The 23,670-nt window shown below is 48.3% G+C and overlaps 1 pseudogene across 1 annotated transcript in view; it reads right to left on the bottom strand.

Moving 5' to 3' along the window:
* The window catches only part of LOC147725031 (uncharacterized), a 134,047-nt pseudogene extending 113,335 nt beyond the window's left edge, over positions 1 to 20,712 (bottom strand). Inside the window, exon 1 of the transcript XR_015309953.1 lies at positions 20,351 to 20,712. The product of XR_015309953.1 is annotated as an uncharacterized LOC147725031 (transcript). The remainder of the gene's footprint in view (positions 1 to 20,350) is intronic.
* Between the last annotated feature and the right edge of the window lie 2,958 nt (positions 20,713 to 23,670).

Raw genomic sequence — 23,670 nt, 5'->3', positions numbered from 1 at the left:
CAGACTACAGTCAAAACACACTGACCCCAGGAAAAAAGTGGGGTTAACCAAGAAAGCATATCCTACTTTCCTACACCCCGCCCCAAATGTAAAGATGAGGCTAACCTTGCCCATTTGAGGCTTTTTTGTCTTAGTTGAAATATCTGGAAAGTCCATTTTTGTTGGCATGGTTACTCCCAAGTCAATGTTCCACTGAAAAGTCCATCCCCTGTAGGGAAATGGACCACCTCAAAAGTTTGAGTTTTTCACCCTTCATCTGTTTAAGCCATTAGAGGGGTTTATGGTCTGTCTGAACAATGAAGTGAATGCCAAACAGGTATGGCCTCAATTTCTTCAAAGTCCAGACCACAGCAAAGGCCTCTCTCTCAGAAGCTGATCAACGCTTCTCCCTCGGGTCATCTTTCTGCTTATAATAGCTACTGGTTGACCTTGGCCCTCTTCATTAAATGGTGACAATACTACACCTATTCCTATCTCAGAGGCATCAGTATGGACAATGAATGGTTTGGAGCATTCTAGATGTTGCAGAATTGGAGAAGAGCACAATCCTTGCCTCGGGTTATCAAATGCCTTCTGACAGCTAAATGCTAGATATGCTGCACTATAAGCTTCCAGACATGTTAAGACTTTATTCACCAGCCTCTGAAATGTGGTAGGTGCATTTAGGAAACCAAAAGTCATCACAATAAATTGACAATGTCCGCTGGGGGTTGAAAATGCTGTTTTAGGTTTGACATCCTCATTGAGTCTGATTTTGTCAGGTCAAATGTACTGAGATATTTGGCAGGGGCCAAAGTATCGATCAGTTCATTTGCCCTTGGAATTGGATGGGCATTAGCCCCATTGACTGCATTGAGACCTCTATTGTCATCACAAAAACTCATTTCTTTCTTACCATCCTAGCTTTTAGATTTGGGCACAAGGACTTTAAGGCTAGCCAAAGGGCTATCTGAAGCCTCAATGACTCCCAACTCTGGCATCTTTTGGACCTCTGTCCTGATGCAGACTCTGACATGGCCAGGCTGTCTGTACATTTTACTCTTCACAGACATGCTGTCACCTGTGTCCACTTCATGGGTACACCAGGTGGTTTGACTGGGTGTCAGAGAAAAGAGACCAGAAAACTGAGATCCTGTCTACAATTAGCTTGCTGTTGATCAGTGATTCTGTCTGCCAAGGCTACTCCTTCAGCGTATCCGCCGTCAGGGTCCTGAGAGAGGAGATTAGGGAGAATATCACTCTCTTCCTCCTGTCCCTCATCAGTGGCCATGAGCAAGCTCATGTCAGCCCTGTTAACAAAAGTTTTTGAGCGAATCACATGAAGTACCCTGTTTGGACTTCTTGGAGTACCTAGGTCAACTTGGGGCCACTCCACTTGCCTTAGAGAGCTGCTGGGGCCACATGCCCCAACACCCACACTTTCTGTCCTGGCCAGTTAACAATAAGTACAGTCTTTTGGTCATGTCAAGCTTTCTGAAGCTCCTGGCTGGCCTCAAGGTTTTTGCTGGCCGCCATCATATGCTCAGCCATGTGAGAATGCAGGCCTAGGACATAATCTACTATGTCATGTTTAGGAGGCTTGAGAGGTTGCTCCCATCCTTCTTTGACCATACATAATGGACCCCTAATTGTATGTCCAAACAGAAGTTCAAATGGGATGTACCCCGCCCCTTCTGAGAAACCTCTCTGCAGGGAAAGAGAAGGCACGGTAGTAAGACATCCCATTTTCCCATCGGCTTTTCTAGGAGTCCCATGATCATACCTTTGAGGGTCTTGTTGAACCTTTCAACAACTCCATCGCCCAGTGGATGGTCGGGTGTGGCAAACTTATAGTTTACACTGCACTCTTTTGACATAGCAGTAATGTAGCTAGACATGAAGTTAGTACTTCTGTCTGACAATACCTCCTTAGGGAACCCAACTCTGAAAAAGATTCCCAGGAGAGCCCTGGCTACTACAGGAGCTGTAGTGGTCGTAGGGGGAATAGCCTCTGGATATCTAGTGGCATGGTCTACCACCACTAAGATAAAACTATGTCCAGATGCTGTTGGAGGGTTTAAGGGACCTGCAACATATAACTCTACCCTCTTAAAGGGAACCCTAACCATTAAGGGGGCCTTTGTAATGCCACCTGACTTACCACTGGCTTGGCAGGTGACACAGTACTGACAAAACGCCCTGGTGTCCTCAGACATGTGGGGCCAATGAAAGTAAGCGGCAAGCCTGTACCAAGTCTTGGTTTGCCCAAGATGTTCTGCAGGAGGAATGTTGTGCGCCAGGGTCAATAAGAACCCCCTGAACTTTATAGGTATGACCAACCTCCTGGTAGAACCAGGCTTGGGGTCTCTACTTTCACAAAACTGGAGCCCTTCTTCCTGATAAGTCCTGTGGGACCTACTGAAATGTCCTGCTTCCTCAGCAGCAGCTTGATGTCTGAGTTCTACAAGAGAGGGGCAGGCCTTCTGCTCCAGACTGAAGTCTTCCCTTGAAGGACCCCTAACCCCAGTTGCTCTGCCTTGTCAGGCCCAAACTCCTCTAGTACAGCTCCTTCACAAGTACTGAGATCATCTCCCTGAGGAGGCTGATTCTCATTGTAAGTCTGAGAGGAGGATAAGTCTTTATCCTTCATGCTCCTTCTCTTGGGAGCTGGTTGGTCCATTTCTTCAGGATCCAGGGCTCCTTCAGTGCCTAACTTCTTTGCCTCAGCCCTAGAGACAGCAAAGACACTGGCTGAAATTCCTATCATTTCTACATGAGTCCTGAACTCCACTTCAGACTAGTCTGAATTTTCCAAATGATTGCCCAGTAGACAGTCCACAGGTAGGGTGGGGGATGACACAACTCTCTTTGGGTTTGTTACCCCTCCCCAGCTGAGATTGACATCTGCCATGGAATAATCTTTCCTGGTATTGTTAACCTTGGTCACTTGGTACATCTGTCCAAGTAGAATCTGCTCAGTACACACAGGTTTTTCTGTCACCATAGTGACACTGGCCGCTGTATGTCACAGCTTCCTGACCATTGATGAGAACCTGTTGTCTGTATTTGCCCAAGTTAGCGGGATTTACAATAAGGATGGCGAGCTCAGTGCCACCATCGAGACTAAAACAGCCTGAGTGGGTGTCCTGACTAGGCCACAACCCACTGTAGTACACAAGGTTAACCCAGCTAAACTCTTGGGGCCCTACTACAACCATTGCTATTGCTAGTGGCACTAGGTGGTTTAGGAGTAGTAGTAGCAGTATTGGTGCTAGACTTAGAGCAATCAGCATCCTTTGTCCTTTTACGTTTTTACTTACACAAATAGCACCAAGGTTCTTGCTAGAGTAGGGAAAGGAATGGGACCTACCCCAGAAAAAGATTTTTGAGGACCTTCAGAAGACTCTTTTCTTTAGATTTCTCCCCACCTTTCTCTTGGGCCTTAGAATAATCTTGCTTCTTCTGGTCAGCACCACCATGAGACCTTTGTAGCACTCGGGTACAGACCCACTTGTCTGCCTTATTTCCCAATACTTGGGGAGAGGTCAGATCCGAGTCCACCATGTACTGGTGCAGTTGCTGATTTTGACAGTTGTTAAAGATGTGCTTCCCCACAAGTAAATTGTACAGTCCCTCACGATCATGCACATGTCGCAAAGAGCATTCAGTTAATTCTTCCTTTTAGTCCCATCTTTGTTTGCTTTGTGCATGAAAATGTAAGATTCAAAAACATGTTTTTTCACATTTGGTCTAATTACTTTGTGAATCGAAGCATACTTGCAAACTGTGATTACATGCCTGCCTTTATCAATGTTTCACTACAAAACAATGCAATTGTATTGTTTTAACGGAGTGTACGGTTCCAGACAATGGTCGATTTGTATTGGGACACTAGAAAGTCCAAACGGTTGTCCCTGTCCCCCCCCCAGAAATTTAGTGTCTCCTACGCCCCTGCTTTGAAGTAAAACTATTCCACGCAAGCTGAGATCCTAACCCAAAGAACTTTTGGCACCCACTCAGCATGATTGACAGGGGACCTCACCATGCGAACAATTCAATTATCCCAGAACATAATTGGGTATCATTTCTGGAAGCTGACTTCAGTTTGCCCCGAGGCAGTGGTTCCAACACTTTTTTACGATACAGTCCACAGATGCACGTGCAGCAGACATTGTGTAATGTTCTAACCTTCGCGCGACATGCTCGCGACCTATGTCCAGCGTTGACCTCGCGCCGCCTGCGTGCGTGCGTATGGTGTACACTGTGACAGTTGGAATTGGCAGTTGATATTTCCCCTGTGACCTGTGCAGCCGCATGTGTTCCTGTTTCCTGTGGGACTCAATAAAGACTAAAATCTAACTTCATTACGAGTGTTTCTTCTGGATTACTACACTCGTTATGGCGACGTAGGTTTGAGTCCTACGAAGAACCCATAGAGACAAAAAATAGGGAAAAAAATAGTGAGATTGTGTGAAGTCGTATAACCACTCACCAGAAGCAAAGCAGACGATCGAGCATGAGCAGCTTTGCGTGAGTGAAATATCGGGGGGGAATTCTGCGTATTATTTGAGGAGAAATAACTGTGCTTGGGCCAGGCGAGTAAACCCTGTGTGTTGGAATCGCTTGCCTTCTCTCACGGAAGCGCTGTGCCTCACATCACGGGGCTGTTTGTCCCGCCCCGATCACTCTTCTGGCTTCACAGATTAACTCTTTCACTTCGAGGGAATTTATCGCGTTGTATAAAGGCATGTGTATTCTGTGAGGAAGTATCGCCTGACTTCACACATGGAAGTGCGGTGAACAAACACAAACAACAAACGTCACTGTTTACCCCTTCTTTTCTGGGAACTTTGAAAATTACTGGTATTAGTGGCAAACAAAGATAAATAAAAAGCTTAATTGAAAGTGAAATTGTCTCGGCGTGCAACGTTATACACGGTGACACGCACACCATCTGAAATTTAAGAAATAAAGAATTTACAGTTTAAATAAGGAAATGTGAGGGAAATATATAAAAACTATTTTCTGTGCAATTTAGCTACGTTGCAATCCTTCAAGGTGACAAGAAATAACCAGTGAAAATAAAACATTGTGAATACATCTCTTTATCATATTGAGACAATTTTACATATTAGGATTTTGTCTCTTTAGTGTAATACGACATGCAGTCTGTCCATCCTCCACCCCCATTTCTCGATGCTTCAGGAGAACCGCCCATTGTGTGGAAAAAATGGATTGATGCTTTTGAGAACTATTTTGGGGCAATAGGTGCACATAGATTTCGTCCTGAAAGGAAAAAGTTTTTGTTATTACACTCTTTAGGGTTTGAAGGTAGTGACACCTTAAAACACTTACCTGAACCCGAGAATGAAGGTGAGGAGGAAATTGATGAATACAAAAGCACAGTCAAGAAATTAGAAAAAAGATATGATAAGCAACCCAGTATTGTTGTACAGAGACACAAATTATTTAAAAGAGCTCAAAAAATGGAGGAGGATGTTGATACCTGTATAACGATTTAGAAAAGGGGGTGGTGATGAACAGAGTGTCTGAATTGAGCAGACCACTCTTACCCAGTCCAAAGATCAGGGCTTGATCCATCACCGTTATTTATCTCACTGCCCCACCCTGGCTCAGAACCTGGCTATATGCAAATCAGTCTGTCCCTGGCCCAGTGCATCATGGGAACAGGGCAGACTAAACTACCAAGCCAATTCTTAACCAGAAAGGAGACAAGCTACCGGGGACCGGTTTATGGCATTTCAGCCGTCTTCGGCCCGGCTTGCTTGAATCCTGATGGAGCAGTGAGAAAGGGAGTCATGTCTGAGTATACCCTGCCACACCTATAGTGGCCAAAAACGATTTAGAAAAGGGGGTGGTGATGAACAGAGTGTCTGAATTGAGCAGACCACTCTTACCCAGTCCAAAGATCAGAGACTCTGTCCCTCACCACCCCTTGTTGTAAATATTTTTGTCCACCCTAAGCGTGGAAGGGTATTCTCAGATGTGAGACCCTTGCTCATTGCACCATCAGGATTCAAGCAAACCGGGCCGAAGACGGCTGTAATGCCAGAAACCGGTCCCCGGGAGCTTGTTTCCTTCCCAGTGTAAGAATTGGCTTTTGTAGTTTGGTTTGCCCTGTTCCCATCATGCACTGGGACAGGAACAGACTAATTTGCATACAGCCAGGTTCTGAAACTGGGATGGTGCAGTGAGCTAAAAAACGGTGTTGGATCTAGCCCTGATCTCTTGACTGGGTGAGAGCTTTCTGCTTAATTCAGAGACTCTGTCCCTCACCACCCCTTGTTGTAAATATTTTTGTCCACCCTAAGCGTGGAAGGGTATTCTCAGATGTGAGACCCTTGCTCATTGCACCATCAGGATTCAAGCAAACCGGGCCGAAGACGGCTGTTATGCCAGAAACCGGTCCCCGGGAGCTTGTTTCCTTCCCAGTGTAAGAATTGGCTTTTGTAGTTTGGTTTGCCCTGTTCCCATCATGCACTGGGACAGGAACAGACTAATTTGCATACAGCCAGGTTCTGAAACTGGGATGGTGCAGTGAGCTAAAAAACGGTGTTGGATCTAGCCCTGATCTCTTGACTGGGTGAGAGCTTTCTGCTTAATTCAGAGACTCTGTCCCTCACCACCCCTTGTTGTAAATATTTTTGTCCACCCTAAGCGTGGAAGGGTATTCTCAGATGTGAGACCCTTGCTCATTGCACCATCAGGATTCAAGCAAACCGGGCCGAAGACGGCTGTAATGCCAGAAACCGGTCCCCGGGAGCTTGTTTCCTTCCCAGTGTAAGAATTGGCTTTTGTAGTTTGGTTTGCCCTGTTCCCATCATGCACTGGGACAGGAACAGACTAATTTGCATACAGCCAGGTTCTGAAACTGGGATGGTGCAGTGAGCTAAAAAACGGTGTTGGATCTAGCCCTGATCTCTTGACTGGGTGAGAGCTTTCTGCTTAATTCAGAGACTCTGTCCCTCACCACCCCTTGTTGTAAATATTTTTGTCCACCCTAAGCGTGGAAGGGTATTCTCAGATGTGAGACCCTTGCTCATTGCACCATCAGGATTCAAGCAAACCGGGCCGAAGACGGCTGTAATGCCAGAAACCGGTCCCCGGGAGCTTGTTTCCTTCCCAGTGTAAGAATTGGCTTTTGTAGTTTGGTTTGCCCTGTTCCCATCATGCACTGGGACAGGAACAGACTAATTTGCATACAGCCAGGTTCTGAAACTGGGATGGTGCAGTGAGCTAAAAAACGGTGTTGGATCTAGCCCTGATCTCTTGACTGGGTGAGAGCTTTCTGCTTAATTCAGAGACTCTGTCCCTCACCACCCCTTGTTGTAAATATTTTTGTCCACCCTAAGCGTGGAAGGGTATTCTCAGATGTGAGACCCTTGCTCATTGCACCATCAGGATTCAAGCAAACCGGGCCGAAGACGGCTGTAATGCCAGAAACCGGTCCCCGGGAGCTTGTTTCCTTCCCAGTGTAAGAATTGGCTTTTGTAGTTTGGTTTGCCCTGCTCCCATCATGCACTGGGACAGGAACAGACTAATTTGCATACAGCCAGGTTCTGAAACTGGGATGGTGCAGTGAGCTAAAAAACGGTGTTGGATCTAGCCCTGATCTCTTGACTGGGTGAGAGCTTTCTGCTTAATTCAGAGACTCTGTCCCTCACCACCCCTTGTTGTAAATATTTTTGTCCACCCTAAGCGTGGAAGGGTATTCTCAGATGTGAGACCCTTGCTCATTGCACCACCAGGATTCAAGCAAACCGGGCCGAAGACGGCTGCAATGCCAGAAACCGGTCCCCGGGAGCTTGTTTCCTTCCCAGTGTAAGAATTGGCTTTTGTAGTTTGGTTTGCCCTGTTCCCATCATGCACTGGGACAGGAACAGACTAATTTGCATACAGCCAGGTTCTGAAACTGGGATGGTGCAGTGAGCTAAAAAACGGTGTTGGATCTAGCCCTGATCTCTTGACTGGGTGAGAGCTTTCTGCTTAATTCAGAGACTCTGTCCCTCACCACCCCTTGTTGTAAATATTTTTGTCCACCCTAAGCGTGGAAGGGTATTCTCAGATGTGAGACCCTTGCTCATTGCACCATCAGGATTCAAGCAAACCGGGCCGAAGACGGCTGTAATGCCAGAAACCGGTCCCCGGGAGCTTGTTTCCTTCCCAGTGTAAGAATTGGCTTTTGTAGATTGGTTTGCCCTGATCCCATCATGCACTGGGACAGGAACAGACTAATTTGCATACAGCCAGGTTCTGAAACTGGGATGGTGCAGTGAGCTAAAAAACGGTGTTGGATCTAGCCCTGATCTCTTGACTGGGTGAGAGCTTTCTGCTTAATTCAGAGACTCTGTCCCTCACCACCCCTTGTTGTAGATACCTGTATAACAGCGCTCAGGAAAATGGTGGCAGAATGCGAATTTGAGAACTTTAGTGAACAGCTAGTTCGTGATCAGTTCATCAGTAAATGTAGTGACAAGACCATTAGACAAAAACTTTTATCTCTTGAAAACCCTTTGTTGGATGAATCCATTCGTATCGCTAAGAGTATTGAAACGTCACAGACATCCATTAAAGAATTGGAAAATAAAAACACTGAATTGGTCACTTCCGTGCGCTCATCCAACTTCAAGAAGAAGAAAGAATTTCAACAAAATAATTTCTTCAAGAGGACTGACATTTGTTTCAGATGTGGATACACTCATCACGCTAAAAGTGGTAGACCTTGTCCTGCTAAAAATGCTGTATGCCGTTCTTGTGGAAAAATGGGGCATTTTGATAAAGTGTGTCAGACTTATAAAAAGGGAAATACTCGAGTGAGTTGTGTCAAAGACTCAAGTGACAGCGACAATGATGACACACTTAGTGAGTTGAAGGAAATGGTTCTGGTGGTAAGTGATGATGGTATAAAAAGGGGCAATCCCAATGATTGTGTAGATCCTCATGTGACGGTTGAGGTTGGTGACAAGAGTCTAAGACTTCTTGTGGCCTCGGGGTCGCATATTACCATGATAACTGAATCAATCTTTAGAGATAAATGGGGGAAAGACCTCTTCAACCACCGGACCGCAAACCAGTATCTTATGAAGGGCGCAAAATTGACCTTCTTGGTTTTTTTGAGGATGTTATGGTGTTTAAAAATAGGCGTATTCATGGGAAAATATACGTGGCCATAAATGGTTTAGATATACTAGGTTGGTTTCATCAAGGCCTTTTCAGTATGTTGTTACGCCCTGGGGCAAAAGAGCAGGTCTTAGCAGTACGTGATCATGACAATGTAGAAGAATTACTAAACAAATACCCAAAAGTATTCTCAGGTGAATTGGGCAAAATCAAAGGGTTCAGACATAAGATAAAAATTAGAGATTATGCTGTACCTGTCAAACACAAGATAAGAAGTGTTCCCTTTAATATCAGGGATGATTTGGAGAAAGAGCTCATGTCCATGCAAAAAAGGGGAGTTATTGAACCCATAGAATCTTCGGATTCGGCTTCATCTTTGGTTATTGCTAGAAAAAAAAAGAACGAATTGAGAATCTGCATTGATTTACGCAGTCTCAACAAGGTCATTTGGGTGGACTCTCATCCCTTACCCAATGTAACAGAAATGCTTGGAATGGTAGCAGGGGCTAAAGCTTTCACTAAGCTAGACTTAGCCTCTGCTTATCACCAAATTGAGTTAGATAAAGATTCACGTCACTTCACTGCTTTTAATTCCCCTTCTGGTATGTTTCAGTTTTGCCGCCATTTGGCCTGGCATCGGCCGCATCGTTTTTCCAAAGAGTAATGGTCAATTTACTTAAAGGCATAAAAAATGTAGCTATTTTCCAGGATGATGTTCTCATTTTTGCTAAAGATCAGGCAGAACATGATGTGATTTTGAGTAAAATTCTTCCCATCTTCCAAGAACATGGTGTGGTCCTAAAACGCGAGAAATGTGTATTCTCAAAAAATAAGGTGGAATATTTGGGTCACACCATTTCTAGTGAGGGTGTCACTCCTAAGCCCAGCTTGGTCCAAGCCATTATTGATGCGTCAGCTCCCAAAAACAAGGCAGGCGTCAAATCCTTGCTTGGTTTGACTGAGTTTTATGCTCGATTTATGCAAGATTATGCCTCGAAAGTATGCCCCATCTCTAAGTTACTTAAAGAGAGGAGTGAATTTGTGTGGGACACAGAGTGTGAGCTAGCATTTACTTGGCTCAAAGAACAATTGAGCACTGTGAAGGCACTTAAACCCTTTGAGCCCTCTTTGCCATGTATACTGACTGTTGATGCAAGCAGCTATGGGTTGGGAGCCATCCTGACTCAGGAGGTTGGCAATCTGGAAAACACCATCGGATTTGCATCAAGAGTATTGAGAGAAGCAGAAGCACATTACTCAGTTATTGAGAAAGAACTCTTGGCATGTTGGTGGGGTATAGAAAAGTTCAAGAACTACCTGTGGGGCAAAAAGTCAACGGACCATAAACCTTTGGTAACTATCTTAGGAAATGTCAACAACAGCAATGCTATGCCACGTATAGCTCGCCTGGCGTCTAAACTCTTGCAATACAATTTTGATGTGATACACATTGCAGGTGGAAAAAATGTTAGGGCTGATGCTCTGTCTCGCTTACCGCCTCTGTATGATAAGTCTGTGCTTTGTGAAGATGAAGGTGAATATGCTGACAAAGAAGACGGTATAATAGCAAGTGTAGAATTGGAAAAAGTGTGTTCAGTAATGGAAAGCAGTTGGCATGCAGCCTTGGAAAAAGATGTAATTTTGAGTGATGTGAAGAAGTACATAATGCAAGGTTGGCCAAGAGAAAGAAATGTTGATGTTGATTTACAACCCTATGTAAAGGTTTGCGATGAATTATCGTTAGAGGATGGTCTTGTGTTCAGATCCGACAAGTTGATACCTCCTGTGAGCATCAGAATCACCATTCTTAATAAAGCTCATGAGGAACATTTGGGCGCCACGCTCACCAAACGTAGAGTGAGAGAATATTTTTGGTGGCCACAAATGGATAGGGACATTGAAGCTCTGGTGTCTGAGTGTCCTATTTGTGCCTCAAGTGACAAGTGCCTTCGCACTTCTGTTCCCCCTCTCACTCCTATACCTCTTCCCGAGGCTCCCTGGGAGAAACTAGGCATTGATGTGCTTGGCCCTTTTCACAATTTGCCTAATCAGTGCAAATTTGCCATTGTGATGATGGACTACTACACCAAATGGCCTGAAGTAAGGTTTGGACCCAGAGCTGAGTCACAAGAATTTCTTGAATTTTTGAAAGATATCTTCATGAGAGGTTTCCCCAGATATGTTGTATCTGACAATGGGGTTCAATTTGTTTCTGCCGAGGTCGAAGAATTCCTTAAAGAATTCTCTGTAACCCACCTCAGAAGTTCCCTGTATCATCCCCAAACAAATGGTACCCCCCACGGTGAGGACATTGTTATGGTTCTACAGAACCACTCCTCCCTCTACCACTGGCATTTCCCCTTTTGAACTTCTGAGAGGCAAGAAACCTTGTACGGAATATAGACCGGCTTGGATGTCAAAATGGTTTAAGTCAAATAGCACTCCACAAGATATGGATGAAAGAGTCAGACACAAGGTTGGGGAAACTCAAGCCAAGCAAAAAGAATATTTTGATGCGAGAAAAAGGGTAGCCAGCAGAGATTTTGTTGTGGGAGATTTAGTTAGAGTGAAAAGACAGGGTTTTGTAAAAAAAGGTGAGTCTAAATTCAGTAACCCTGATATTGTTGATAAGGTATGAGGAAGTGCTGTACGCGTCAAAGGACGTAATTGGTGGAACATGAGTAAGATTGTAAAGAGTAAAGTCATTAACAGTCATCGGGGCAACACTAACGATGACCCAGTAGCTTCTCCTCATGTTATTCCTGGTAACAGTTCAGTTCCTGATTCATGCAATCCTCCTATTGTTCCAAGGAGGAGCTCTAGAGTGATCCGCTTGCCTATCAGATACAGGCGCTAGTTTATTTCTCTCTATGCTTATTCTTGCCTTTCTTTCGTCTCAGTTTGTACTCAATCTCTCTCTGTCTCTCTCGCTCGTTCTCTCTCTCTCTCTCTTCCCCTCCTCTCTGTTTCACATTCTTTTCTTTCTCTCGGTTCCTCACCTTGCTCTCTGTTCTTCTTCTTGTACCTTTTACTTCTTCTTTGTCTGCTAAGAAAAGGAGATATATGTAATGTTCTAAACTTCGCGCGACATGCTCGCGACCTATGTCCAGCGTTGACCTCACGCCGCCTGCATGCGTGCGTATGGTGTACACTGTGACAGTTGGAATCGGCAGATGATATTTCCCCTGTGACCTGTGCAGCCGCATGTGTTCCTGTTTCCTGTGGGACTCAATAAAGACTGAAATCTAACTTCATTACGAGTGTTTCTTCTGGATTACTACACATTGTCTCACAACAAACAGGGTCAGCCATACAGAAGCCTCATCATATTCACGACTCAAACCAAGAGGGTCACACAAAGCCGCCAAGCTTTAGATTGCACATGTGTGACAGTTCCATGATTTCTGTGTACTTATGAGTGACATTCAACAATCTAATGAGTGACACTTAGAGTGACACTTTCTCCCAAGTAAAACCAAGCTATGAAGTGAATGGAAACAGACTAATATCAGAAATGACCGCCCTTCTGGGGCGTGGCTTGGATGGCAACGCAGGCAGTCGCCTAAGTCCAAGAGCTCCGCAACCCCGGGACAACAACGGCGAGCCATACAGCGAGAACTGCCCCAATCCCCACAAGAAGCACATCGAACAGTGTGGGAACACCTGGTGCTGAAGGTGGTGCGAGCCTTCCCTAACGCAACACAAGAAGGAACAGCAACTAGCTAAAAGATCTCTAGCACTGCCGAGCGGTAAGGTGCACCTAAGATGGCGGCGCATTGAAGAAGGCTACAGCAACCACCACACACTGCGGTGCCAGAACCCCTCCCTCATAATAACAAGCGGAAACAAAAGGGGGCGAAGCTCAGGAGAAGCAGCCACTTCAGAGCCACAAAAGAAGGTGAAACAACGCTCAGAGCTACCCGCGAGCAACCAACTCCCAGATAACGGAAGAAACGAAACCGAAACTCACCACTCCAGGGCGGCCATCTTGCGCTGGCAGCACACAAGCTCGGACAGCAGCAGAGGTGAGCACACCGGAAGGCATGGGTAAAACTTGTAAATGTGCGCCACCACCCAGCCATTTAAAGTCCCAGCAATTAAAGACCTAACCGAAAAAAGGAACCGCTAACCAGGCAGCATTTACGAAGGTCACAGAGGCTGATACCGGAACACGGCGGCCATCTTCAGAGGGGCAGGCGGCGGCACAATGAGCACAACGAGCATGGAAGGCAAGCGCGCCGGGGGGGAGAGTAAGCCCCAAGGCGCGTGCAGCACTACCCCTAACCCCCGAGCCAAAGAAACAAAAAGGACAGCCCAAGTGGCCAAGCCGGAAGGGCGCATAAAGGCGCTGGATAGCAACATGGTGGCCATCTTGGAAGGGGCAGTCGGTGACTAAAGCGCAAGCAATACGAACACGGGAGGCGACCGCTGGACGGTATCGAGCCTCAAGCGCGCGACACCTGGCCTCCCCAAAACCAAAGCGAAACAAGAAAGGGCTGGGGGAACAGACCGCAGAACAGGACACACAGACATGGCTGCCATCTTTGAAATGGAGGCTGGCGGCACAGCGCAATAAGCCCAGAGCAACTCCACAAACGTATGCCACCACCCAGAGCTGGCGACACAACAGACACCGGAGCTCATCCTCTCACTATGGGCGGCCATCTCAGAACAACCAAGAGGTAGTGACCCAGCTGGGAAGTGCAGTACTATCCTTCTTAAGCTCAACCGCCAGGCGCCTAGACGGCACTACGGAACTAGCTTCAAACGCCAAGGGAGCACACCGAACTAACGCAGCATAACAACAAGCCGCAAGCCGCAAGCCAAACCCCAACGGCACCGTACGTCTGTCTGCTGAAAGGGGCAAGGTCAGAGCCAACACAGCAAGTAGTGTTACCAGCCCACGGCGGGCAGCTCGTCAGGGCCTACGCCAACGGAACAAATAGTCCTACCCCGTGGAAGGTGCAGTGTAGCACTACACACGTCTACAATCGCAGCAGCAGCGAGCTCAGGGAAGCAAGCAACAGCAGTGCACAGAGAAGTCCTGGCGTCCAGCAAAACAAGAACCAGGACAGTAAGGTGGCCTAGCAGGTTCACCTTCAGTGGCAACACGAGGGACAAAGACACCACATCAACAAACAGCGGCCCACACCAAGAGAACCAACAGACGGACCAACAGAAGAAGGACAGGCTGTCCATATACCTCGCAAGAAGAGGTTTCGATAAGATGGCCGGCAGAGACGACAAATCTGCCAACGACAATAAAAAGCAAAGGAAGGATATGGTGGAATCGCCAATCAAAAGGAAAAACAACCACACCATTGATGCAGCGATGGAAACGCTCCTCAAAAAGATAACGGAAGCCAACGACCTAGCCAAGGCCACTAAGAACTCCATGGATAACGTTCAGCTAGAACTCACTGCAATACGAGCGGACCAAAACAAAACCGCCAGCAGAGTAGGTGAAGCGGAGAGGAGAATTAGCGACATAGAAGATAGAACAGCTAGCACGGACAGAGATGTACGCTATGTCTCCAAGGTATCCAGCGACCTTCAGAGAATGTTTGCGGAAAGGGAAGACAGAAACAGGAAGGGGAACATCAGGATCTTGGGAGTGCCAGAGGATGAAGAAGAGGCCGCAGGGTCGTGCGCAGCAATGCTAGAAACCCGAATTCCAAAACTGACGGGTCTCAAATTCGAAAGAGCCTTCGAGATTGACAAGGCATATAGAGTACCGGCGATGAAGCAACAGCAGACGAAAGGTCCGAGAACAACCCTTGAGAGCCAATCACACCGACGCCATTTTTGCGTTTGCGAGAAAAGGCCAAACAGTGAAGTGGAATGGCCATAAGATAATAATCACCCAAGACTTCTCGAAAGGGACGGTGGAAGCTAGAAAAGGCTTCCTAGCACTCAGGGAAAGGCTAAAGAAAGCTAACATCACGTGCAGCTTTCAGGGCCTGCAAAAATGCGAATAACGGACAGGAGAGGCACGCACACTTTTGACGACCCAGCCGACCTACGTAGATACCTCCAAGGACCCGAACCAGAGGAAATGGAAGACACAAGCCCAGGGACAGCGAAAAGGAGGGCATCATCAGACGGCTCGAAAACAGGCGCAGCAGGCGGACACTAAGGGGGGGGGGGAATCGACAACATGTGGCGGGGGGTAGCCTCTCTGGGCCCAAATCTGACACCAAGGACTAATTCTAGCACCTGCGTAGGCACAAGCGAAAAACACAGACCGCCATGACCACACTCACCACACAGACCCCAGTGCAAATAGCCGCAGACATCAAGATAGTATGCCTAAACGTCAAGGGCCTTAACCATCCCGTTAAACGTCGGAAGACACTAGAATATTTAAATAAACTCCAGGCCGACATATATGTCCTCCAAGAGACCAGAGTCTCAGTAGAGGATGCGAACGGACTCAAGGCGAGCTGGATAAGCGAGGTAGTATGCTCACCAGCCGTAAACAAGAAGGGGGGAGTGATCACCATCATCAGCAAGAAAGCAAAGTTCAGGGTACACGACCACCAAGCAGACACAAAGGGCAGAAGGCTACTCACTTGTATCAAAAGAGGGGAAGAGACTATACACATAGCCAACATCTATGGCCCGAACTCAACAGACAAAAAATTCTGGGAAGAGGTAGAAAGCGAACTCAACAGAATCCCCCTGGGGGAGCTGCTAATCACAGCAGGAGACATGAACCAAGCGATGGACAATGCCATGGACAGACATCCACATAGACCCAGCCACATAACGCAAGAGCAGACAACACTCAAAAACCTATGCGCCAAGCTAGCATTGTCAGACCCATGGAGACTGCAACACCCCAGCGCCAGAGAATACACATTCTACTCAAACCCACACAACTCATATAGCAGAATTGACTACATACTCATGTCCTCCACTCACACACATCTGACTGAAACAACAGAAACGCTCACATCTCCCTCTCCATAAGCGGGAAGCACAACGAGAAGCCAAACCGTAGCTTGCGCCTCAACAGCGACATTCTAGAGAACCCGACAAACATAACTGAGGTAGAAGAGGCGATTAAGGAATATCTAACGTTCAACAACACCGCAGACACTGACACCATCACCCTCTGGGAAGCACTAAAAGCCACAATAAGAGGGAAGCTCCTGGGCATCAAAGCCAGGATGAACAGGAGTAGGAACAAAAAAATTACAGAACTGGAGGGCCAGATAAAGGAACTAGAAAGGAACCATAGCGCGAACCTAGTGGATAGGAACACCCTCACCACACTCACAAAAAAGAAGTACGAATTGAACAGGATACTAAGTGAAAGGGCAAGCACTTGGATTAACAAATACAAATCCATAAACCTATGCTCAGCAAACAAAGCAGGCAGATCACTAGCAGGATACCTGAAAGCCAAACAAAGGCAGCACTCTGTCATAGCGATTACAGACAAAAAAAAAAGAACCCACACGTTCAACAAGCTAATCCTTGAAACCTTCAGGGGTTTCTACAAGGAACTATACACAGCGGACAAATCACTAGCGGCAGACGGCGGTGCAAACTTGCTAGACAAACTCGATCTGCCCAAACTAAGCAACGAACAAAGAGACTCACTAGAGCAGGACATAACTGGAGTCGAGGTGGGGATGGCAATAGACTCACTGAAGCCAAATAAAGCACCAGGGCCGGACGGATTCACGGCGGCCTTCTATAAACAGTTTCAGCCCCTGCTAAAAGAGACCATGGTCAGAGTCTTCCAGACGTGCGCTGACAGGGGGAGCATGACGAATTCGATGGCGGAGGCAAACATAATTGTCATCCCCAAAGAGGGGAAGGACCCACCATTCCCGCAAAACTATCGCCCGATCTCACTAATAAACGTAGATTGTAAAATATATGCAAATGTAATGGCTGCAAGACTAAACACATATCTACCTCACCTCATACACAAATCGCAAGTAGGCTACCTAAAAAACAGACTCTCACAAGACAACACCAGACTACTCTGCCACCTCATAAACCGCACAGCTAACAGCATGGAGAAGGCAGTCATGATTGCGCTTGACGCAGAAAAGGCCTTCGATAGAGTCTCGTGGCCCTTCCTTGACCAATGCATGCGCAAATTCGGCCTAGGGGATAAATACCGGGGTATGGTCATGTCACTCTACAAAAACCCCCGGGCACGAGTGGTGGTCAACACAACCACGTCGGCGATGTTCACCCTGGAGAGGGGGACGAGGCAGGGGTGTCCTCTATCCCTGGGATTATTCCTACTCGCATTAGAACAACTCCTTCACATGATCAGGAATAATCCGCTAATAACAGGAGTACGAGTCGGAGGACAAGCTTTCAAGCTGGCAGCATATGCCGACGACATCCTGATCACCACTAACGACCCAGAAACATCAATAGAAGCCCTGATGCAAACCATTGAGGACTATGCGCAGGTCTCAGGATATAAATGAAACCGTGACAAATCTGAATGCAAGCCAATGAACTGCCACACAACAAGGACAGTACTAGGCACGTCCGGACTTGTGTGGCAGAGGACGCCCCTGAAGTACCTGGGCCTCCTCTTTGGAAGAGACCTTAGGCCGACCCTAGACCACAACGAGGAGGCAATGCTGAGGAAGATCAGGAGCAAGCTAGAAGCCTGGAGCCCCAAATTCATCAGCTGGTGGGGTCGAGTCGAGACGATCAAGATGATGATCACACCAATGCTAAACTATCTGCTGAGCATGCTACCACTAACCTTAACTACGGACTTTCACAAAAAATAGATAAAGCAATCAACTCATTCCTCTGGGGTGGCAAGAAGGCCAGAATCAGCCTATCAAAACTTAGACTAAAAAAGTACCAAGGTGGGCTAAACCTTACGAACTACAAGGCCCTCCAAATGGCCTGCCTAGCAAAACAGGGCATACACTGGATCTCCCCCACACCAGAGTACATGCCGGTCTGGCTCGACCTGGAAAGATGCATCACCTGGGGTGGGGCGACCCAGTCATGGCGCTGACGGCCAACAGACACCCAGAAGCAAAGAATGCAATCATCAGGAACACAAAACGGCACTACTCAGAGTAGACAGAGAACTGGAGGTCAGCATCAAAGGGTCAAAATGGGAATCAGTATGGTACAACTCCAAGGTGACATACAAAGGGGGGACATTAGAGAACACAGAGTGGTACAGCAGAAGCATCACGACGCCGGCCCAACTAGAGCTAGACAGCAACCCACTCACATTCGAAGCACTACAGCGCACGCATAAACTACCAAACAAGGAGTTCTATGAATTCCTCAGGATCAAGGCAGCCATCACCAAAGCTAACCTCTCGAAACACAAACCATTCATCATACAGTGCTCACAAAACCTAACCAAGACAGGCCACCAAACTTGCCACATTTACAAACTCATCACCCCCGCACCACAACACTAAACAACAAAACACTAGCATTCTGGGAAGGGGAGTTACAGAGACCACTAAACGAAGATGAAAGGGTCAGACTATGGATCTCAGCATCCAAAAACAAGATAACCCCACAATTAGCCCAAACAAAATACTGGCTATTGCACAGACTACCCTGGACCCCAGCCAAGCTAGAAACAGTAGGAGCCAGCGAGAGCGGCACCTGCTGGAACTGACACAAAGCAAGGGGGGACCTTGCTCACGTCCTATACGAATGCCCCAAGGTCAAGGTTTTCTGGCGCAAAGTTTACGAACTCATAGACACGCTTACAGGCTGCCACATACAATGCGGCCTACCAGGCATAACCATGGCCTTCCTGTCCACAGAGCTCGACTCCAAAGAGAACCGCGAACTAGTTGACGTCTTGCTAACCGCAGCCGCCAAAACAATTCTAGGTAACTGGAAAAACACGAGTAAAGCCACGTTCAAACGTTGGTTCAACTGGGTAACATTTCTACTAGGGGCCGCCAACAATACCGCCAACCACCACCCGGCGAATCACACGGCCAGAGGAGACATGTGGGCGGCCCTGGATGCCCACCTGGAACGATAACCCCCCCTTTCTCTCTCTCTCTTTTCTTTCTCTCTCGTGCTCCACCACAAGCCAGACATTATATTTTGGTCTAAGCAATCAAGAATTGTGACAAACTGTTCGTATATGTCAAATTTATTTTCAATAAAAAATATTTTGAGATCCAAAAAAAAGGAATGACCGCCCTTCTGAGCACTGAGAAGCTCTAAAAAGACGTTTAAATGCTTCAAACCCCTGAAATGAAAGATCACTGACCGACTGTCCTTGCAGCCAGGCAGGGTCAAGGGTGACAGAGTTTGAAAGAGAGGCTCTGGCGCAGCCTAGCGCTGCAAGGTGTACCAGGGAGCGGCTCAGCGCTACAAGTCACGCACCGCCCTGGACACTTTGCTGAAATGCAGCCAGGCCGCCTACAGCGCCTCATGGTCTCCGCGGCGCTTTAATGAGAGACTAATGCATGTGGGTGCAGCGATACAGGTATCCGCAGTAAAATGCGTCCATCTAACTCCAGATGCCGTAAATGAACAGGACTGCGGGGAAATGCCCAGAGGGATGAAAGGCCTGTCCAGCCCGCACTAATATCAGATGCATTTTGTACTTTGTTTGTCATTACCATTCTGTTTGAAGAGCACACACCCCGCAGTCACATACTGTTTTAAAACAGTATACAAATGTAAAAAGAGCGCACGATCAGGAAAAAAATTGTTTCCTCGGTTAAAATAGTAGTGAAATTAAAAGGGCAAACCCGCTCTTAACAGCGTCAACGGTAACAGAGAAGCCTAAAATTAAATAAAAAAATACCCCTGCACCCGGGCTATTAATAAACAGCTGTGCTCCAGGTGCCCTGGTGAGCAGCTCACAAATGCGGTTTCTCCTAGGTGCAAATACCAAGATACGTCATGAGTGACGTCACATTCCCAAAGGTGCCCCTCGAATATGAAACAGGCCAGTAGTTGGTTTTGGGGTTCAGAGTTGAGCGCAGCTGCCTGTACCCCCTTCACACGTGAGGCATTGACAATCACCCACCGCAGCGCTACGTTTATTCTGCGCACTTGAAATTAAACAATGTGATTATAATGTAAGCAGTAAATAGATAATGCTCGTCATCTGGCCAGAGTCCAATGGGAAGAGAATTACCAGCGACAGCATTTAATAGAAACATCAAAACTGGAAACCCGTATTTTATGAGGCGCAAACCAGAGGCTTCCGGTAATGTTCATGGCTGTTTGAAGCGCTCACCTGACTCTGTGTCCAGACTCCGGTTCATCTGCTGAGTCAGAGTGTCTTTCCTGGGTCTGGGTCCAGGGTGTCTCTCCTCATGGGCCAGAGTGTCTCTCCTTGGCCTGGGTACCTCTCTGGGATCAGAGTGGGTCAGAGTGTCTCTCCTTGGCCTGGGTACCTCTCTGGGGTCTGGGTGCCTCTCTGGGGTCAGGGTGGGTCAGAGTGTCTTTCCTGGGTCTGGGTCCAGGGTGTCTCTCCTCCTGGGTCAGAGTGTCTCTCCTTGGCCTGGGTGTCTGTCCAGGGTCTGGGTCCCGGGTACAGGCAGCTGGCCCCTGCCTGCAGACAGACCTATCCTGCCGCTGCCCCCGTGCACACAGCGCCTCGTTGCCCGGTTCCTCTTTTCATGCAGCGCTAGCAGCACCAGCTCCACCACGGAAATGACTGTCTCTGACTCACGCAGGGGTCGGTTCCTCACGGCCAAATCGGCCCCAGCAACAGAACCGGCCCCCTGTCACAAAATCGCCCCCCCCCCCCCTTTCCAGCCTACCGGGGATAGCCCGGTGCCTAGATTTTAATTTCCACCGCCCTTTCTGCACAGTCCCCATGCTCACCAGGGGGTGTCTGTAATGCCGGGGAAGGGACGAGCTCTCTTATGTTTAGTGAGTACCCCCAAAGTTACTCCACCCAACCCCCCCCCCCCCCAATCCTCCCCCCCTCCATCCACCCTGCGCGTCTGCCCTCCTCTGGCTCTCTACTCGGACCCCGCCCTTTGCTGCTTTTCTGACGGACTCATTACATTAAGAACAGCCAGGCATTCCCTTCTCTTTCCTCCTTTCGTTTATTCGCTCCCCTGTGAAATGGATCCAAAAAAGAACTAGCCTGGAGCCTGCTATTCTAGTATCAAGAGGCGGCACACACAGCTCTGCCAGTGACCCTCAATCCAAGACTGGAGCCTGCTATTCTAGTATCAAGAGGCCGCACACACAGCTCTGCCAGTGACCCTCAATCCTAGCCTGGAGCCTGCTATTCTAGTATCAAGAGGCGGCACACACAGCTCTGCCAGTGTCCCTCAATCCTAGCCTGGAGCCTGCTATTCTAGTATCAAGAGGCGGCACACACAGCTCTGCCAGTGACCCTCAATCCAAGACTGGAGCCTGCTATTCTAGTATCAAGAGGCCGCACACACAGCTCTGCCAGTGACCCTCAATCCTACCCTGGAGCCTGCTATTCTAGTATCAAGAGGCGGCACACACAGCTCTGCCAGTGTCCCTCAATCCTAGCCTGGAGCCTGCTATTCTAGTATCAAGAGGCGGCACACACAGCTCTGCCAGTGACCCTCAATCCTAGCCTGGAGCCTGCTATTCTAGTATCAAGAGGCGGCACACACAGCTCTGCCAGTGACGCCAATCCTAGCCTGGAGCCTGCTATTCTAGTATCAAGCGGCCGCACACACAGCTCTGCCAGTGACCCTCAATCCTAGCCTGGAGCCTGCTATTCTAGTATCAAGAGGCCGCACACACAGCTCTGCCAGGGACCCTCAATGCTAGCCAGGAGCCTGCTATTCTAGTATCAAGAAGCCGCGCACACAGCTCTGCCAGTGACCCTCAATACTAGCCGGGAGCCTGCTATTCTAGTATCAAGAGGCGGCACACACAGCTCTGCCAGTGACCTCAATCCGAGCCTGGAGCCTGCTATTCTAGTATCAAGAGGCGGCACACACAGCTCTGCCAGTGACCCTCAATCCTAGCCTGGAGCCTGCTATTCTAGTATCAAGCGGCTGCACACACAGCTCTGGCAGTGACCCTCAATCCTAGCCTGCAGCCTGCTATTCTAGTATCAAGAGGTCGCACACACTCATCTGCGAGTGACCCTCAATCCTAGCCTGGAGCCTGCTATTTTAGTATCAAGAGGCCGCACACATAGCTCTGCCAGTGACCCTCAATCCAAGCCTGGAGCTTGCTATTCTAGTATCAAGAGGCGGCACACACAGGCAGCTCTGCCAGTGACCCTCAATCCTACCCTGGAGCCTGCTATTCTAGTATCAAGAGGCGGCACACACAGCTCTGCCAGTGTCCCTCAATCCTAGCCTGGAGCCTGCTATTCTAGTATCAAGAGGCGGCACACACAGCTCTGCCAGTGACCCTCAATCCTAGCCTGGAGCCTGCTATTCTAGTATCAAGAGGCGGCACACCCAGCTCTGCCAGTGACGCCAATCCTAGCCTGGAGCCTGCTATTCTAGTATCAAGCGGCCGCACACACAGCTCTGCCAGTGACCCTCAATCCTAGCCTGGAGCCTGCTATTCTAGTATCAAGAGGCCGCACACACAGCTCTGCCAGGGACCCTCAATGCTAGCCAGGAGCCTGCTATTCTAGTATCAAGAAGCCGCGCACACAGCTCTGCCAGTGACCCTCAATACTAGCCGGGAGCCTGCTATTCTAGTATCAAGAGGCGGCACACACAGCTCTGCCAGTGACCTCAATCCGAGCCTGGAGCCTGCTATTCTAGTATCAAGAGGCGGCACACACAGCTCTGCCAGTGACCCTCAATCCTAGCCTGGAGCCTGCTATTCTAGTATCAAGAGGCGGCACACACAGCTCTGCCAGTGTCCCTCAATCCTAGCCTGGAGCCTGCTATTCTAGTATCAAGAGGCGGCACACACAGCTCTGCCAGTGACCCTCAATCCTAGCCTGGAGCCTGCTATTCTAGTATCAAGAGGCGGCACACACAGCTCTGCCAGTGACGCCAATCCTAGCCTGGAGCCTGCTATTCTAGTATCAAGCGGCCGCACACACAGCTCTGCCAGTGACCCTCAATCCTAGCCTGGAGCCTGCTATTCTAGTATCAAGAGGCCGCACACACAGCTCTGCCAGGGACCCTCAATGCTAGCCAGGAGCCTGCTATTCTAGTATCAAGAAGCCGCGCACACAGCTCTGCCAGTGACCCTCAATACTAGCCGGGAGCCTGCTATTCTAGTATCAAGAGGCGGCACACACAGCTCTGCCAGTGACCTCAATCCGAGCCTGGAGCCTGCTATTCTAGTATCAAGAGGCGGCACACACAGCTCTGCCAGTGACCCTCAATCCTAGCCTGGAGCCTGCTATTCTAGTATCAAGCGGCTGCACACACAGCTCTGGCAGTGACCCTCAATCCTAGCCTGCAGCCTGCTATTCTAGTATCAAGAGGCCGCACACACAGCTCTGCCAGTGACCCTCAATCCTAGCCTGGAGCCTGCTATTTTAGTATCAAGAGGCCGCACACATAGCTCTGCCAGTGACCCTCAGTCCAAGCCTGGAGCTTGCTATTCTAGTATCAAGAGGCGGCACACACAGCTCTGCCA

The sequence above is a fragment of the Lissotriton vulgaris genome, chromosome 4_1 (genome assembly GCF_964263255.1).
Source record: "Lissotriton vulgaris chromosome 4_1, aLisVul1.2, whole genome shotgun sequence".
Lineage (NCBI taxonomy): Eukaryota > Metazoa > Chordata > Amphibia > Caudata > Salamandridae > Lissotriton > Lissotriton vulgaris.
The sequence above is the reverse complement of the archived record's forward strand: the minus strand, read 5'-3'. Positions and strand labels throughout refer to the sequence as shown.